This window comes from Macaca mulatta, chromosome 6 (genome assembly GCF_049350105.2).
Source record: "Macaca mulatta isolate MMU2019108-1 chromosome 6, T2T-MMU8v2.0, whole genome shotgun sequence".
In the NCBI taxonomy this organism is placed as follows: Eukaryota; Metazoa; Chordata; class Mammalia; order Primates; family Cercopithecidae; genus Macaca; species Macaca mulatta.
Window position 1 is genome coordinate 21,148,775 of NC_133411.1, and position 19,184 is coordinate 21,167,958.

Here is a 19,184-nt window from a genome sequence, read left to right on the forward strand (position 1 = left end):
ATACTGATTGTGAGTCATTCCGAAAATACATAAATGCATTTTGATCTACATATGCTTTATATGTTTATGAATCTCTATTATGACAATTATGAAAAGAGATAGATATATACTGTGCTATGGAATAAAAGAACAAATGTAAACATCTCTACAGTGCTTATGGAGATAATTTTATTTACTATATAATAAGAGGACAAAACTTCAAATATAAATTTTTTTTTGCATTACTGCAAGAAATCCACCTCTGCATAGGTTATAAAAAATTGAAATGCAAATAGTAAGAAAATAAACCACTGATTGAGACCAATACAATAGAAATATGTGGTAGACATTTTCCATTTTATGACTGAGCAGTGTTCAAAGACCCTTCTGTTTTCATGGAAGATTCCAATATGTGAATTCTGATAAACCGAGCCCTAACTTTCACCACTAATCACTTAGGCACAGATATGGTCTGGCTCTATGTCCCCACCTAACTCTCCTCTTGAATCGTAATCTGAATTGTAATCTGAATTGTAATTCCCATTTTGGCAAAGGGATCTCATGGGAGGTGATTGTATCATGGGGGCTGTTCCCTCATGCTGTTCTCTTGATAGTGAGTGAGTTATCACAAGATCTGATGGTTGTATAAGGGGATCTTCCCCCTTCACTCTGCACTTCTCTCTCCTGTTGCCTTGTGGAGAAGAACATGTTTGCTTCCCCTTTTGCCATGACTGTAAGTTTCCTGAGGCCTCCCCAGCCATGTGGAACTGTGAGTCAATTAAACCTCCTCGCTTTATAAATTACCCAGTCTTGAGTATTTCTTTACAGCAGCATGAAAATGAACTAATACCTTTTTACCAGTAGAGTGGGGTTCTGCTATAAAGATACCCAAAAATGTGGAAGTGACTTTGGAACTGGATAACAGGAAGAAGTGGGAACAGTTTGGAGGGCTCAGAAGAAACTAGGAAGATGTGGGAAAGTTTGGAACTTCCTAGACACTTGTTGAATGGTTTTGACCCACATACTGATAATGGATAATGATGTGGATAACAAAGTCCAGATTGAGGTGGTCTCAGATAGACATCAGGAATTTTTTGGGAACTGGAGAAAAGATCACTCTTGCTATGTTTTAACAAAGAGACTGGTACCATTTTGTCTGTGTACTAGAGATCTGTGGAACTCTGAACTTGAGAGAGATGGTCTGACATTGGAACTTATGTTTAAAAGGGAAGCAGAGCATAAAACTTTGGAAAATTTGCAGCCTGATAATGTGATAGAAAAGAAAAACTCATTTTATGGAGAGAAATTCAAGCCAGCTGCAGAAATTTGCATAAGTAACAAGGAGCCAAATGTAATTCACCAAGACAATGGGGAAAATGTCTCCAGGGCATGTCGGAGACCTTCATGGCAGCCCCTCCGATCAGAGGCCCAGAGTCCTAGAAGGGAAAAAACGGTTTCCTGGGGCAGGCCCAGCGCCTTGCTGTTATGTGCAGTCTTGAGACTTGGTGCCCTGCGTCCCAGCCATGGGTAAAAGAGACCACGGTATAGCTCAGCTTGTTGCTTCAGAGGGTGCAGGCACCAAGCCTTCCACCAAGTGCTTGGAAGCACCAAGTGGCTTCTACATGGTGTTGGGCTTGCGGATACACAGAAATGAAGAACTGAGGTTTGGGAATCTCCACCTAGATTTCAGAGGATGTATAGAAACACCTGGATGGCTAGCAGAAGTTTATTGCAGGGGTGGAGCCCTCATGGAGAAATTCCGTTGGAGCAGTGCAGAAGGGAAATGTGGGGTCGGACTCCCACATAGAGTCCCCACTGGGGCATTGCCTAGTGGAGCTGTGAGATGAGAGCCACCGTCTTCCAGAACCCAGAATTATAGATCCACTAACAGCTTGCACTGTGCATCTGAAAAAGCTGAAGACTTTCAATGTCAGCTGTGAAAGCAGCCAGAGCAGGGGCTTGCATCCTAAAAAGCCACAGGTGTGGACTGCCCTAGGCCATGGGAGCCCACCCTTTGCATCAGTCTGCCCTGCATGTGAGAAATGGAGTCAAAGGAGATTATTTTGGAGCTTTAAGATTTAATGACTATCACACTTGAGTTTGGACTTGCATGGGGCCTGTAGCTCCTTTGTTTTGGCCAGTTTCTCTCATTGGAGAAGAATTCTAAGATTAATTCTTATTCAAAAATGTTCCCATTTCAGGGAGCATTTATCCAATGCCTGAATCCCCATTGTATCCATGATGTAACTAACTTGCTTTTGATTTTTATAGGCTCCTAGGTGGAAGTGACTTGCCTTGTCTCAGATGAGACTTTGGACCTGGAGTTTTGAGTTAATTCTGGGAAGAATTAAGAATTTTGAGGGACTGTAGGGAAGGCACATTTGTGCTTTGAAATGCGAGAAAGACAAGATTTGTGAGGGGTCAAGAGTGGAATAATATGGTCTGGCTCTGTGTTCTCACCCAAATCTCATCTTGAATTCTAATCCGAATTGTAATCCCCATTTTGGGGGAGGGACCCCATGGGAGGTGATTGGATCCTGGGGGCTAGTACCCCACGCTCTTCTCACGACAAGAGTTGTCATGAGATCTGATGATTTTATAAGGGGCTCTTTCCCCTTTGTTCTGCAATTCTCTCTCCTGTAGCCTTGTGAAAAGGGGCATGTTTGTTTCCCCTTCCACCATGATTGTAAGTTTCCTGAGGCCTCCTTAGCTTTGTGGAACAGTGAGTCAAATAAAGCTCTCTCTTTTATAAAATACCCAGTCTTGAGTATTGTGTGAAAATGGACTAATACAGGCACCAAATACTCTTTCTACATCCTTTCATTAGAAATTTCATCAATGACATATGCACATAAATGATATGCTCAAATGATGGAAAGATGTAGGAACAGTTGAGAAATTTTCCACAGCAGTGGCAATTATCTCAAGACCCAAGTATAGCGGTGGTGAGTTCTGCAGAAATGACAGACAGAATACAGTGGCATAAATTAAAAGAGTCCTAGCTACATTGTTCTCGTGCCAAGTACTTGACATTCTGTCTAAATTCCATTGTTTCCTACTTCTCCCTAAACCGGATTCGTAAATACCCTCAACAATTCAATTGCTATCCAATACAATTCAAACAAATTTATTTGCTGTTTTTTATGTCCACAGTTGACTTCTGGTGTTTGAAGAAAAGAACCTTCTCTAATAAAAAGCATTACTATTGTAATAATCCAAAAAATAAGTTGTTTCCAAATAATGCATTATGTGAAATAATTTATAATATAGACCTCTGCTTTCTGCTAAGTACTGAATGTAAGTGATTCAACACTGCTTTCTGAGACTCATCGCTTTCCTATGTAACTATTCTCTTTCATTAGTAGAGTTAATAAAACTGTACTGCAAAATAAAGAGATGTGACCTCAACTGTTCGTTTATTGGAACACTGTCACACTTGTATTGGCACTTTATTTTCTAAGTTTCACATTTCTCATTTATAAATCAAGGGCTTTCAGTTGGGTGCATTGGCTCATGCCTGTAATCCCAGCACTTTGGGAAGGTGAGCCAGACATATCAGTTGAAGTCAGGAGTTCAAGATGAGCCTGGCCAACATGGCAAAATCCCGTCTCTACTAAAATTACAAAACTTAGCTGGGCATGGTGATGCAGGCCTGTAATCCCAGCTATTTGGGAGGCTGAGGCAGGAGAAACCCTTGAACCCGGGAGGAAGAGGTTGCAGTGAGCCGAAATTGCTTCCCTGCTCTCCAGCCTGGGGGGCAGAGCAAGACTCTGTCTCTAAATAAATAAATGATAGCTAGCTAGATGATAGATAGATAGAGTAAATCAAGGGTTTTTGTTGAATTATGTTTAAGCCTGTTCACTTTCCTAAATCTTTGTATTTATTATTTAATAACTGTATCACTTTCAAATGACTTTCTTTAGTTTGCTGAATTACTCAAATCACTGAAGATTACATCATCAGCTATACATAGCTCTTCAGTACAGTCATTCCTTCAGAGAGTTCTGAGGAAATACCATTCTCAACAATAAAAATAATTCTCATATGTACCCCAAATGTTATTGCTTGTCCCTAGGGTCTTTGACTGAATTTTGTTACCTAGTTGGTTCTTAATTCATAAACCCTACACTCCAAGGAGGTCTAAAGAATATTTTCTACTAGCTTTTAAAAACAGTTTTCTTTTGTTCTTTTCGTTGATTTAAAAATTGTCAGTGTAAAACATATTCTGGCTACATTACTTCATGAATGGATCATTTCATTCTCCATATGGGTGGGATGACACAAAGTATCATTTCTCATGTTCAACATAGAATTATAACTGCCATTAAAAATCTAAAATGTAGTATTATGTGTTGTTGGTAGGGATATTACCTGGTTTTGTGTAGAGCAAGCCTAGCTTAAATAGAAAATGTCAAAGAATATACACTTTGATAGAAAGATCTTATTTTTTGAAATGACTTTCATTATGGGATATATAAGGACCTCTTACGTGGAGAAGAACATGCCAAAGAGATCACGAGGCTCATACACAGAAACTAACTTGCCAACTGTCAAAATGTAGATCTATCAGATGATAAGGCTGTTTTTCTGGAGAAGATGACTAACTTTGAAAATAATAGAACTTACTTTCTCCAGGATGAATTATTTAAAGTCATCACACTGTCAGACAGATTTAGATATATAAAATTTTCATTATTATTGATTGCTGGGGTACTTACATAAGGTGAAAGTTACAGGTATTGAATAAAAGCTCAGGGTTTTTTTTTTCCAGGTTTAACAAATAATTAACTATTTGCTACCTAACTATATATATTTTTCATCCTTAGAATGTTAACCTATATACCTGTCCTCTAAATGCTTAAAATTATCTTTGAATTGGTGGTTACAGGCATAACTGCCATTGATGGCAAGAAACATCCTCAGGCATAGGTCTGACCTTGAGGCTATGGTTTCCATTATTTTGGTATCTAATGATTAGCAGTGATAGCATCATTCTATCATTCTAAGATTAATTCTTATTGAATTTCCAATGGCATTGGCTTCTGAATTTTTGTTTTGCCTTATTGTCTTTTACTCTCAAATTTTACAATTTTTCTCTATAGCTTTGTTTAATCTCAATCAACAATTTATCAGTTTAATAATTAATTTTATTCTTCTCCATCTGTGTCCCTTGGCTTAAGTATCTCTGGCTTACTGTTAAAATGCAGATATCCATAAACCACAGGGAATTGTAGAGAGTCTCATCTAAATTAGTTGCAAGCATTATTTCCAGACTGATTTCCAAATCTGTATGTTCAATTTCATTTTTACCATTTCAAGATACTCTTATCACCTTAGGGTTTTGATTAATTTGGGTAAAACAAATTACATTTGCTGAAAGCAGATATATATATACACACACATATGCATGCATACATATATATAAAACAGCTAAATATATTTAAAATTATATCAAGATATAGTTTATCTGAAAGATAATAAAATGTTAAAACAATAAATAAATCACAAAGCATGAACTTTTGCATATTGTGTTTTCCTGTTGGAAATATTCATTTAAGTTTTATGGAGACAGCAATGAAAAGAATGCATGTGTATGTGCAGGCATTACTTTCTGGCATGGTTAATTCAACTATGTTTTCCTTGAAAACTGTAGTCTCCAAACTCCATTTAATTTAATATATCCTCCAAGGTCTACAAAGGATTCTCAGTTTGGGGAGATAATTCTCTTTGGGTCTTTTGCATTTCTGCACATCTTCTGGACAAGAGGTATTGACAGTTTTATTGCATAATTTTTTTTGTACAACAAACAGCCTTGGAAGACAAAGATAGAACATTTTTTGGGGACAGAGGGCAGATTTGTTTTCTGGCTAGATTATAAAGATAACGTCTTCCTCCAAGACAAAGCTGGGGAAAGTTTGCTAGCAGATCCTGTAAATACTTAGGATTCTAAAGCTCAGAGTTCCTCAGATGTCACCTACGTAGACTGTGTGTGTGACATATATCTGGGCTGCTTTATGCTACTTCATAGGATGTGAGAAGAAAGGAGAATTTATGCTGTCTGTTGTGCTATGGGGAATAAAATCTTCTGTCTGTGACCCAGGAGTCTCGTATTTTTTGCCAGCATCTATAAAACTATGGCAGCCTAACTTGTTAGCTTGCAGCTAGGGTAAAATCTCAAATTCTGCACTTGAAAGTTCAGGTAACACAATTCAGTGTAACTGGTTTTTTCCTCTAAATTACATTAGCATGTATCTAATCCTTTCTCACTATTGCAGATCACCATTCTGATTATTTCTATAGGTAATATTTTATTTTTCTTTTGTATCAGAATTTTTTTTCAGTTCTCACACCATGTCTGGTGTATTTTCCATCTCATGCATTGGCCATTAAAGTGTCTTTTATATTGTAGCCAATAAGTAAACACTTGTTGAATGAAAGAGTAAGTAAATGGGAAACAGACAAATCAATTTAAGATTTGTGTAGCTAGAGTGGTGTTAGGATACAAAATTTTAACTCTCCCTTTTAAATCTATTCTTGAGCTACATATAATATTACCACCTCCCTGCTTGAAGTTTCCCAATTTTTTAAATAATTTCCAAGATAGAACTCTAAATCTTTTATATGAAATTCACAGCTTTTCAATATTTGACTCCTTTCTACTTCCCCACTCATCAGTGTTTATCCAGGAAATATCATGGCCTGCGCTTAACTTTCTATGCTTACTGTTTCCTGACTATGCCTTCATCTCCAGCCCTCTATGCACTTGAATAAGCTCTTTTTTCTAAGTAAAAAGTTCATGTATCTCTTGTAATGACTAGCCATTACATTACCATTCCCCAAGCGAATCTTCAGAGCTCATCCAATCTGTTTCCAAGGTTCCTGTTCTCTATCTATGGTCCCATGAATCACATGATATGGCACTAATTCATTTACTTGTTTGTCTTTCAAACTAGACTGTAACTCTCTGTCAAAGTTTAACTCTAATGTCAATATGTTCAGTGATTAGCACAGACTGGTGTTCATGGTCAAGACTAAATTGAATGAGCAAAGAAACTCATGTTTGTATTGGTATAAGTTTTGAATTTCCCATTTATTACTTAAGTGACTTTGGGTAAATTTTCTCATATGTAAAAATGGGTCTAATAACCTCATGAAATCTTTGGAACAATTAATCAAAATTAATTAGAGGGGTCAAGAATACCTGGATGGCTCAGTCAAAATATACCACAAGTCCTGGAAAAATAAAAGTCAAAGTACCTCCCTTAAGTAAGTGATATGGTTTGGATCTGTGTCCCCACCCAAATCTCATATTGAATTGTAATCCCCAGTGTTGGAGGTGGGTCCTGGTGGGAGGTGATTTGGTCATGGGAGTGGTTTCTCACAAATGGTTTAGTATCAACTTCTTGGAACCACCCTCACAAAAATAAGTGAGTTCTCCTGAGATCTGATTGTTTAAAAGCGTGCAGCACCTCCCCGCCTCTCTCTTGCTCCTGCTTTTTCCATGTGATGTGCCTACTCCTTGTTTACCTTCCACCATGATTGGAAGTTTCCTAAGACAGTTTCAGAAACAGATGGTGCCATGCTCCCTGTATAGCCTGAAGAGTCGTGAGTCAATTAAACCCATTATTTTTATAAGTAATCCAGTCTTGGGCATTTCTTCATAGCAATGCAAGAATGACCTATTACCATAAGAGTAGCCTGCTCTTTGCAAGATATGTAATGTTACATGCATCATTTATGTGTGTTTGTTATTTTTTTTAAATTCTTTGAATTATTCCATGACCTGGATACAAAGAAACTATCTTAACTATAATTTAGATGTATATTTTTTAAAAGAAACTAAAAATGATTAAGAGACATTCATTAACATCTTGGTAATATTTAACACTGTATATTTCTTCTTAGTAAGGGCTAATGGTTTGTATTCATGTAATGTCCAGTATATATATAATTTTAAAATGTTTATCATATAAGTTTTGAAAACATTTTTGGAAACACACATTTTTCAAAGTAACCACATTAATGCAGGCCTCAAATCGATGTATACCCACAAATAAATTCAATATTAGGTATAATAAGAAACTTACAATGAAATTGAAATAATTTAGTTTTTCTCTAGAGTGTATTCTTTAATAATGTATACAGTATACTAGCTTAACTTTCCTATAAAACTAGGAATATGATTCCCCTCTTTTGGGATATATCATTTTTCTTAATTTATAAAGAAACTTGATGGCTTCCTTAAAATATAATACTTAATATCATTATTCATATTTGTAAGAAAATTGTGTTAAATTTTTCAGCATGCCATACATATCCCAGAGTTACACATGAAATACTGAGTGAGACCAACTTAGAAGTTAAAAGTATGTTATAAGTAGTTTTTCTTAAAAATGTAACTCCACAGGAGTCACATGCAGTGTAACTCTGAGACATTGCACTCCTACATTTCAACTAATGGGTACGTTTGATAAAACGTTCCAAAAGGAAAAAGACTTGGGTGGTGTTTTTATAAATACATGTAAAATAATAGCTTTAAATGGTCTGATTATTCATTGTTCTTTATATTTCTATTCAGGTTCAACTTTACCTTCCACCATTACACTCACACACTTGTTAATATTGTCCACTGTGAGACCACACTGTAAGCCTATTTTATCGACTCGACAACACTTCTAACCTAGGACTATGCCATTATATGCCATCTACATGATGAAGAGAGTGAAACACATCTAAACTGGTACCACCACAATTTCACAATCTCTAACCTTGAATTGTTCTCAGTGTTCTTTTATCCTATTGTACCACATAAACTACATCGTCCATGCCATATTTTCAATTAGAACCCATTTCTCAATTTTAATAAACGACACTTAAACATCTTATCATGAAAAACAAAACATTTTATCAAAAGTTATATCCTCTTAAAATCTCATAATCCATATGCTGAATAATTATAGCACTTAGAACACATAATGTCTGATCACATGCCACTGCATATTATTTGCTTCTTCCAAGATGCCTCTCACAAGTTTAACGCCTGAAAATTTTACTTATTCTTCAAGCAAAATACCATTTTTTTATTTCCTTAAATTTGAATCCTTACCATGATACGTGTGTTAAATACTCCCTTTTCTGTGCACACATAACACATTGTAAACACTTGATTTTGTCTTCCAAAATTTCATCAAATTTTTTTCTCAAACTACACTATGTGCAGGTTCACTAATAATCAATCCCAAAGGGGGATTTCCACTGTGCATGGGATAGCAAAGACCGTCTCTATGCCAACCACCAGAAACAGGAGTCTGAACGTTTCCAACCCTAGTATCCTGGGCTGCAGTTTTACCAATTGCCTGAGTCCCGTGAGACAGAACATACTCACACACAATAAGTTATATGAAATGGATTTATTACTTGGAGATACTCAGCAGGAAGCAACAGAACTCTGGGATTCATTGTGAGCTGGTCCACAAAGGCTCAGGAAAGCTGTCTGGGGTGGATGGAGTCTTGACTCCCTTGTGCTCCATCGCAACTGAGGGACTTAGAAGGAAGTCAGACCCTCTTGGGTTGAATGCCTCAGGGGGCCATGTGACACACTGGACTAAACTTTGAAGGGCATTCTGCTTCCAGGGGAAAGAAGAACAAAGACTGCTGCCCAAAGCAGGTCCTTTTTCACTCAAGATGTTACATTATCTAGGAGGGACAGAAGCAGAGCCCATTAGGCAGCTTCTCCCTCTCAAGGTACTACATTCCAACCACATTCTACAGTTATTCTGAAAACTATATGCAAGAGAGGGGGTAGTGACTGAGTCAGTCAGGGCTACCCAGGGACCATCCAGCAGACTGTGAACTTTCTAAAAAGCAAGACTTATATACACTGTTGTTTCTCACATACTTGGAGTAGAGTGGGCATAAAAGCTGTCATTTGAATGAATTTCTGAATTGTCTAATAACATACATAAACTTAATCTAATAAACAAACAGTTAAAAATAAGAGCCTAAGTGAACTAAACTGTAATTGAGGCTTTCAATAAAAATTAAATTTTAATATGGCTTGATGATTTTTAATAACATCCAATAATGCCGACATAAACCAAACTATTGCAAATCCAATATTGCAGGCAAATTTGCTGTCTCTCTGTTATGTTTTCAATAAGCGTTCTTTATCATATTCTGTTACGTGCAAATTACTGTACTATGGTCTTTCAGGATTCCAAGAGAAAAGTCAAATGAAGGCAACCCATAATATAACTCTAAACTGAAAACAGAAATATATATATAAAACAAAAATTCCACATTGCTGTTAAATTTGCATACTTTATTAAAATGTGAAAGTTCTTTTTATATTATATATCATTTTATCTTCACTGTATGGTAACTGGAAGATGATAAAATAAGATATATGCTAGTCACACACAAAAATATTTGAGATGAGAAGTAGTATTCCTGCACACTTGAAAGTGTTCAATTTTAAGAAGAGGACACCATTTTATGTGAGTTTCAAAGTTTTTACTTAAGGATTTTGATTTTCTATAATAATAATAATAATTATTATTATTATTTTGAGGTAGAGTCATCCAGGCTGGAGTGCCATGGCACAGTTATAGCTGACTTTAGCCTCAATCTCCCAGGCCCAAACAATCCTTCCACTTCAGTCTCCTGAGTAGCTGGGACTTCAGTCATGCACCACCATGCTCAGTTAACTTTTAATTTTTTGTAGAAATGGCATCTCCTTAGGCTGGTCTCGTACAAACCTCCTTTCTTGGCATCCCAAAGTACTGGATCAAATATTATTAAACCCATGTAATCAATACTTCTTTCATTTTTCAGCAAAGATTTATTGAGCATCCATTATAGACTAGTCACTAATGCTAGACATTACTGATTAATTATACAAAGGATGTCCTTGCTGTTATGTGAGAATTCATAAAAATGTAAACAAATAAATAGAACAATATTTTTAAGCAACAGCATGTGTGATGGCAGAAAAGAAGACAAAATAAAATAAATAAAACACAAATAAGACATTTGTGTTTCAAAGATAAGTGAATTTAGAACATTTCAAAATGAGTGGTCAGAGAGAAGGAATCTCTAAAAGGCCTGATATTTGAAAAGGCATGAATCATAGAGAAGCCAAACATGAAGATGTGAAGTAAAATATTTCCAGACAGGGAAAACAACTATTGAAAAAGATCCCTTATTTCAAGATGAGCTTATCATGAGCAAGAAAATAAAACCCAGCTGTGCTCAAAAACAGTGGAGCTGGCAGTGGTAAATGATGAGAGATAGCATCAGAGACAGGCAGGATTCAGAACACCAAAAGCCTTTGAGGACATTGGGTTTTATTTTAATTTTTTGTTGTACAAGATGCATACCATGCAATCTACCTACTTAAAATTTTAAGTAGAAACTATAGTATTGTTCGGTATAAGTGCAAGGTTGTACAGCAGATCTCTAGAAGCATTTTATTTTGCATGATGGAAACTTTTCCCCCACTAAGTAACAACTCCCCATTTCTCCGTCCCACAACCACTGGCAATCACTATTTCACTTTCAGCTTCAGTGGGTTTGATTACATCTGATATCTCATAGAAGTGGAAACATGTAGTATTTGTCATTCTGTGACTAGCTTATTTCACTTACCCTGAAGACTTGAAGTTTAATCCATATTATAATACAGGATAGGATTTTCTTCTTTTGTAAGGCTGAATAATATTCCATTGTGTGTACATAACAAAATTCCTTTACTATTCGTCTGTCCGTGGACACTTAGGCTGTTTCCACCTCTCTTTTGCTTACTGTGAACAATGCTGCAATGAACATGAGAGTATGGATACCTCTTTAAAATCTTGATTTAATTTCTTTTGAATAAATAAAAATAAGATTGTTGGATCATATAGTAGTTCTATTTTTAATTTTTAAAGGGAAATTCATAATGTTTACATTGGAGCTGCACCATTTAACATTCCCATCAAGAATGCACAAGGGTGCCAGTTTGTCCATATCTTTGCCAACAATTGCTATTTCCTGGGTTTCTTTCTTTTTTTTGTTTTGTTTTTTAAATATATAATGACTATTTCGACAGGTATGAAATTATATATCATTGTGTTTTTACCTGCATTGCCTTGATGATTAGTGGTGTTGAGCATGTAATATACCTTTTGGTCATTTTTATTATGTGTTTGTTGGAGAAATGTCTACTCGAGTATTTTCCCCCATTTTTATTTCTACAATTCAAATTTATACTCAAATAAAAATATTGGCCAGGCACGGTGGCTCACGCCTGTAATCCCAGCACTTTGGGAGGCTGAGGTAGGTGGATCACCTGAGGTCAGGCATTCGAGACCAGCCTGGCCAATATGGCGAAACCCCGTGTCTACTAAAAATACAAAAAAATTAGTTGGGTGTGGTGGCACGTGCCTGTAATGCCAGCTACTCAGGAGGCTGAGGCAGGAGAATCACTTGAATCTGGGAAGTGGAGGTTGCAGTGAACCCAGATTGTGCCATTGCATTCCAGCCTGGGCAACAAGAACAAAACTCTGTCTCAAAAAAAAAAAAAAAAAAAAAAAAAGTGTGTGTGTGTGTGTGTGTGTGTGTGTGTGTGTGTATATGTATAGTTTTATAAATTATATATATATGTATAATTTTATTTTTTGTGTTCCAGTTGTAGAAATTCCTTACATGTTTTAGATATTAACTCTTTAACAGGTATATGGTTTGCAAATATTTTCTTCCATTCTGTAGGTTGTCTTTTCACTCTGTTGATTGTTTCCTCTGCTGTGCAGAAGCTTCTTAGTATGATGTAGTCCCACTTGTCTATTTTTACTTTTGTTGCCTGTGCATTCATATCCAAAGAATTATTGCAAAGAGCAATGTTATAAAGCTTTTCCTCTATGCTTTCTTCTGGAAGTAGCACACTTTCATGTTTTATGTTTCAACCTTTAATCCATGTGAGTTTGTTTGTATGAATAGTGCAAAACAACAATCCAATTTCATTCTTTTGCATGTGGAAATCCAGTTTTCTCAACATAACTTGTTGAAGAGATATACCATCTATTTTCCTTGGCATATAGAGGTATATTCTTGGCATTCTTGTCAGCTCCTACATGTATGGCTTTACTTCAGGGCTCTTTGCTCTCCTTTACTGGTTTGTATGTCTATTCATACGTCAGTGTTACAGTGTTTTGATTATTGTAGGTTTCTAATACGTTTTGAAGGAAGTGTGAAGCCTTCAGCTTTGTTTTTTCTCAAGATTTTGTCTTATTTATGTAAAAAAAAAAAAAGGAAAAAAAAGTCACTGGGATTTTGATAGAGGTTCATCGAAATCACAGATAGCTTTGGACAGTATCAACAGTTTAACAATATTAAGTCTTTCATTCCATGAACCTGAGATGCCTTTCCATTTATTTGTGTTTTCATTACTTCAGCGATGTTTTGGAGTTTTTAGTTTACAAGTCTTTTGTACATTGGTTAAATTTATTTCTAAGTGTGTTATCTTTTTTGATGCTTTTGATCATAAATGGTATTCTTTTCTTAATTTCCTTGTTTGATTACTCATTATTCAGTCCATAGTAACACAACTGATTTTTGAATGTTTATTTTGTACCCTGCAACTTTTCTGAATTTATTCGTTCTAACATTTCCATGTGGAATCTTGAGGTTTATCTACATATAAGATCATGCCATCTGTGAATACAGATAATTTTACTTCTTCCTTTCCAATATGGATTTATTTGATTTACTTTCCTTGCCTAATTGCTCTGACTAGAACTTCAAGTGCTATATCAAATAGAAGTGGTGATAGTAGGTATCCTTGCCTAGATCCTGATTGTAAGAAAATATAATTTCAGTTTTTCACCATTGACTATGTGTTAATTGTAGGTTTTCAATACATGCCTTTTTTGATGTTGAGGTAATTTCCTTCTATTTATAGTTTCTTAAGTGTTTTTATAATAAACTTTTCAACTGCCTTTCTGCATCTTTGAGATAGGCATGTGTTGCTGTTGTTGCTGCTGTTGTTTGTCAATCTGTTACTGTGGTATATTACATTGATTTATTTTTACATATTGAACAATTATTGTGTGCAAAGAAATAAGTCCCACTTGGTAACGAAGTATCTCTTAATATGCTGCTGAATTTAGCTTGCTAGTATTTTGTTGAGTGTTTTTGCATTTATGTCCATTGGAAATACTGGACTGTAGTTTTCTTTTATTTTAGCATCCTTGTTAGTTGCTTTCATATCAGAGATGGTGGTTTCAATGCAATTAGTTTAAAAGTGTTCCTTTCTTTTCATCTTTTTGGAAGAATTTGAGAAGAATTGGCATTAATTCTTCTTTAAATATTGGAAGAACTAAAGTTCACCAGGGAAGCCATCAGATCCTGACCATTATTTGTTGTTGTTCTGAGGTTTTTGATTACAGATTTCATTTTCTTACCAGTTGTAGGTTTGTTCAGATTGTTTATTTCTTGGGAATTCAGTCTTAGTAGGTTGTATGATTCTAGATATGTATTCATTTATTCTAGATTATCCAATTTGTTGGCATACATGTATAAATGTTGATAGTAGCCTCTTATAATCATTTATTATTTCTGTGACATCAGTTGTAATATTCCTCTTTCATATCTGATTTTGTTTAGTTGATCCTCTCTCTTTTTTTTCTTAGCCTAATTAAAGGTGTGTCTATTTGTTTATCTTTAAAGAATAAGAAAATTCTTTTTTCCTGTTCTTTATTACACTTACTTCAAATTTAACTTTATTATTTCTTTTTTCCACTACTGCTGATTTTTAGCTTAGTTTGTTCTTTATTCAATTTCTTGAGGTATAAAAATAGGTTAAGATATGTATTTTTAAAATTTATGCTTTTACTAGTATAAACTTCTCTTTTAGAACTGCTTTTGCTGTATCACGTATACTTTGGTAGATTCTGTTTCCTTTTTGGTTGGCCCCAAGATATTTCCTAATTTCTCTTGATTTTTTTCTTTGACCTTTTGGTTATTAGAGAATGTGCAGTGTAATTTCTACATATTTACAAATGTTCTGTTTTTATTTTGCTATTTATTTCTACCTAACATCCATGTAGTTGGAAAATACACCAGCTATCACTTTATACTTCTTGAAACTGTAAAACTTGTTTTGTGGCCCAAAATGTGATTTTTCCTAGAAAATGGTTCATTTCTACTAGAGAAGAATGTGTGTTTTGATGTAGTTGGGTGTAATGTTGCGTATATGTCTTTTAAAGCTAGTTGGTTCATAGTGTTGTTCAAGTTCTCTGTTTCTTTAGTGACTTTCTCTCTGCATGTTCTACACATTATCAAAAGTTTAGTATTGAAAAGTTCTACTATTATTGGGTTATTCTCTATTCAATTCTGTCAATATTTGTTTTCTATATCTAGGTGCTCTGATGTTGGATGCATATATATTTATAATTGTTTTTCTCTGCAGAGTTAATACATTTATAATTATATAATGTCCTTATTTGTCTCTTCCTACAGTTTTTAACTCAAATAATATTTTGTATGATGTAAGTATAGCTTTCCCTTGCTCTCTTATGGTTAACATTTGCATGGAATACATATATTAATATATGTATATTATATGTATTATCCTTTCTCTCTCAACTGCTATGTGTCCAGAAATCTAAAGTGAGTCTATTGTAGAAAGCATATAATGTGAGCTTGTTTTTATTCATTCAGCCACTATTTTTTGATTGGAAAATTTAATCCATTTATATTTAAAGTAATGATTGAGAGGGAAGAATTTGCTATAGCCATTTTGTTATTGTTTTCTATCTATCTTGTAGCTATTTTTATCCCTGTTTTCCTCTCTTGCTATCTTGCTTTGTGTTTTTTAAATTTCTTTTAGTGGCATCCTTTGATTTTTTCTCCTTTTAATTTATGTATCTAACACAGTATTATTTTTTGTGCATACAATGGGACTTACAGAAACCTTCTTATAGTTATAATAATCTATTTTAAGCTGATAACAACTTATATTCAATTGAATACAAAAACTCTACACTTTTACTTCTCCCACACAAACATGCCTTATGTTAACGATGTCACAAATACATTTTTATGTTGTATGCCCATTAATATATTTGTTATTTTTATACTTTTGTCATTTACTTTCATACCAGAACTTAAAGTGATTTATACACCACTGTTACATCATTCCAGCATTCTGCTTTTGCCTATATATTTACCTTTACTATCAAGCTTAATACAGTTGATCCTTGAACAGCATAGATTTTTAACTATAAAGTTCTATTTATTAGTGGACTTTTTTTCAGCCCAATGTGGAGCTAAAATAAAGTATTGAGGAGATGTGAAACCTATATATAGGGAGGGCCATCTTTTCATGTATGTGGGCTCCACATGACCAGCTGCTGGACTTGATTACATACAGATTTTGGTATAAACATGGGGTCCTGAAACTGAACTTCCATATATACTGAGGGGTAGCTGTACTTTCATATATTTTCAAATTGCTGTTTAGCATGCTTTCACTTCAAATCAAGGACTCCTTTTGGCATCTTTTGTAAGGCAGGTCTTGTGGTAATGAACTCCCTCAGTATTTAGTCTATGAAAGTCTTCATCTCTTCACTTTGAAAGGTCAGATTTGCTGGATATAATATTTTTTGTCAGCAAGTTTTTTTTTTTCTTTTTCTTTTATCTTTAGCACTTTGAATATATTATCCTGCCCCTTCTGGCCTTCATGGTTTCTGCTGAGAAATCTGTTCATAGTCTTGTGGAAGTTCTCTTTCATGTGATGAGTCACTTTTCTTTGTTTCTTTCCAAAATCTCTTGTCTTTGACTTTTAGCAGTTTAATTATAATGTATCTTAGCAAGTATTGTGTTTAAGCTATTTCAAATTCACTGGGCTACTTGCATCTATTATATCTATTTATTTTCCAATATTTTGGAAGTTTTCTGCCATCATTTCTTTAAGTAAACTCATTGATATTTTCTCAACTTATTCTTTTTATTGGAATCTTAGAATGTGCATACTGATCTACTTGATGTTGTTCCATATTTTTTTCCTTCAGTGTTTTTTCTCTTTTCTTTTCCTCCATAGACGGAATAATTTCAAATGGCCTGTCTTTAAGTTATCTGATTCTTCATTCTTGTTCAGATCTGCTATAGAACGTTTGTACTAATATTTTCAGTTTAGTTGTATTATTCAGATCCCAAATTCTTGGTTCTTTTTATATATTTAATCTCTTTGTTGATATTCTCATTTTGTTTATGCATTGTTTTCCTGAGCTTCTTTAAGCATTTTTAAGATGGTTATGTTGAATTCTTTGTTATATATTTCATATACTTCCATATTTAGGGTCAGTATCTAGAGATTTACATGTCTCTTTTGATTGAGTCCTGTTTTCCTGTTTGTTCATTTTCCTTTTAACTTTGTGTTGGTGTCTACGTATGTGAAAGTCAGCCACCTCTTCCAGTCTTTACAAAATGGTTTCCAACAGAGAAAGACTTTCTCCAACTAAACTGAGATTCTTCAGATCACTCAAACTTTCTCTGTGGACATGTCTTCTTTTGACTTATGTGTGTATATTCCGAATTAGAGGAATCTTCTGATTTCCCCTTTTTTGAGATCTCATAATTTCTTGCTCTTTCTGACCTCTGTATGGTGTACCACACATCTGCTGAAGAAGCTGCACAATGCTTGACTCTCTTTTGCTCTCAGTGGTTCCCATGCATCTAGATTATGGTGGGCCCATCAGTGTTTTCATGGGGCTATACAAAAGGCAGGTCCTCAGGCAGCCCCTTGGTAAGACCAGAATATTTGACATACTCTTCACTCTTTTTGTCCCTTGAGGGAGAGGCCACTGAGCTGTATCAGACTCTGTGTTCTGTGGCACAAGTCTTCCGGAGCAGGCAGGAAACTGTCTGGCTATTTTTTGTTTTTTTCCTCAGGTGCATTAGGCATGAAGAGTACATCCAGTTCTATCAGCGCTCTGAGACAAGTGAGACAAAAATCAGTCTCTCAGTAGCTTCCATGAAAAACTAGAATGTTGGACACATGCTCCAGTATCTCTCCTTCCTTAACTGGTGTGAAATCAGGAGGTTAAAGTTTCCTTCTGATCACATGATGCTTTACCAGGGTGAGGTATTATGATGAGAGGGTGACACACTTTCCTATCAGCTTCGATTCAGCTTGTTTCACACTCACCTGATACGGAGGAGGAGCTTCTTAACCAGTTTCTAAATTATCCGAAACAGAAGTGGTCCGTGTATTGTTGAAATAATGTCTCCATGAGAAGGAAGAAGAGCCTGGGGCTTTCTATTCTACCATATTGTTAATATAACTCAAGATATTGGATTTTATGCTAATTGAAACAGGAAGACACTACAGTGTTTTGAGGAGTGTATCACATAAAATGATTTTAAAAGTCATTCTAGCTTCCATGGGGAGAATGCAATATAGGGCACCGAGAAGATTAAAAGAAGTAATGTAGGACTGGTTTGAGAACTACTGCAGAAGTGCAGGTGAGAAATGATGGTAGTGAAGATAAAGATGATAGCATATAAAATGCTATACATATGTATCATATAAAATGCTATATATAGAGATGATAGGTATGTATATATTTTATATATAATATACCTAAATGCATACAATGTGTGTATATATACATTTTATATAGGCTATATTATATACATACACATATATTATATATGTATGTATATAATATAGCCTATATAAAAACTAAGGCTATGTGTTAAACTTTATGATAGATGAATTAAAAGAAGAATACAACTCAAAAGAATCAGAAAAGGTAGGGAGTAACAAATCAATCTATTATTTACAAATAAATAGTTGTGTTTTCAAATTTAGTAAATGTTTGCTATTCATAAGGGATTTGAAAGGAAATGTGGAGTTTGCAGCCAATTAAGCTAGTCTCAGCTCAGTGGAAAGGTCAGGACTAAAGGTATTAGCATGAGAGTCAGCAGGATTCCTTGCAAAGTTAAATTCATGGAGTATATGATTAACGTAGAGAAGAGTATAGGGCATAGGGCACAATTCTGGGCATTAAATATCTAGAGTTAATAGTAGAGGATCAGGAACCTATAAATAAAAAGAAGAAATGTGCAGTGAAGTGGGTTGAGAAAGATGGGGTAGCATAGAAGCCTAGAGAACAATGCGTTTTAAGGTGGAAAGGATTGAACCACCAATTAAATCAATATATTTA

General features: G+C 35.0%; 1 protein-coding gene across 21 annotated transcripts in view; it reads right to left on the bottom strand.

Annotated features, from left to right (window-relative positions):
* Positions 1-19,184, bottom strand: part of CDH18 (cadherin 18) — a 1,124,701-nt gene that overhangs the window by 349,712 nt on the left and 755,805 nt on the right. For 2 of the 21 annotated variants that reach the window (XM_078004397.1, XM_078004391.1), the window contains exon 3: positions 11,626-11,792. The exons of the other annotated variants lie outside the window; for them this stretch is intronic. The gene's annotated coding sequence lies outside the window, so the exon portion shown is untranslated. The remainder of the gene's footprint in view (positions 1-11,625; positions 11,793-19,184) is intronic. 21 annotated transcript variants of the gene reach the window in all.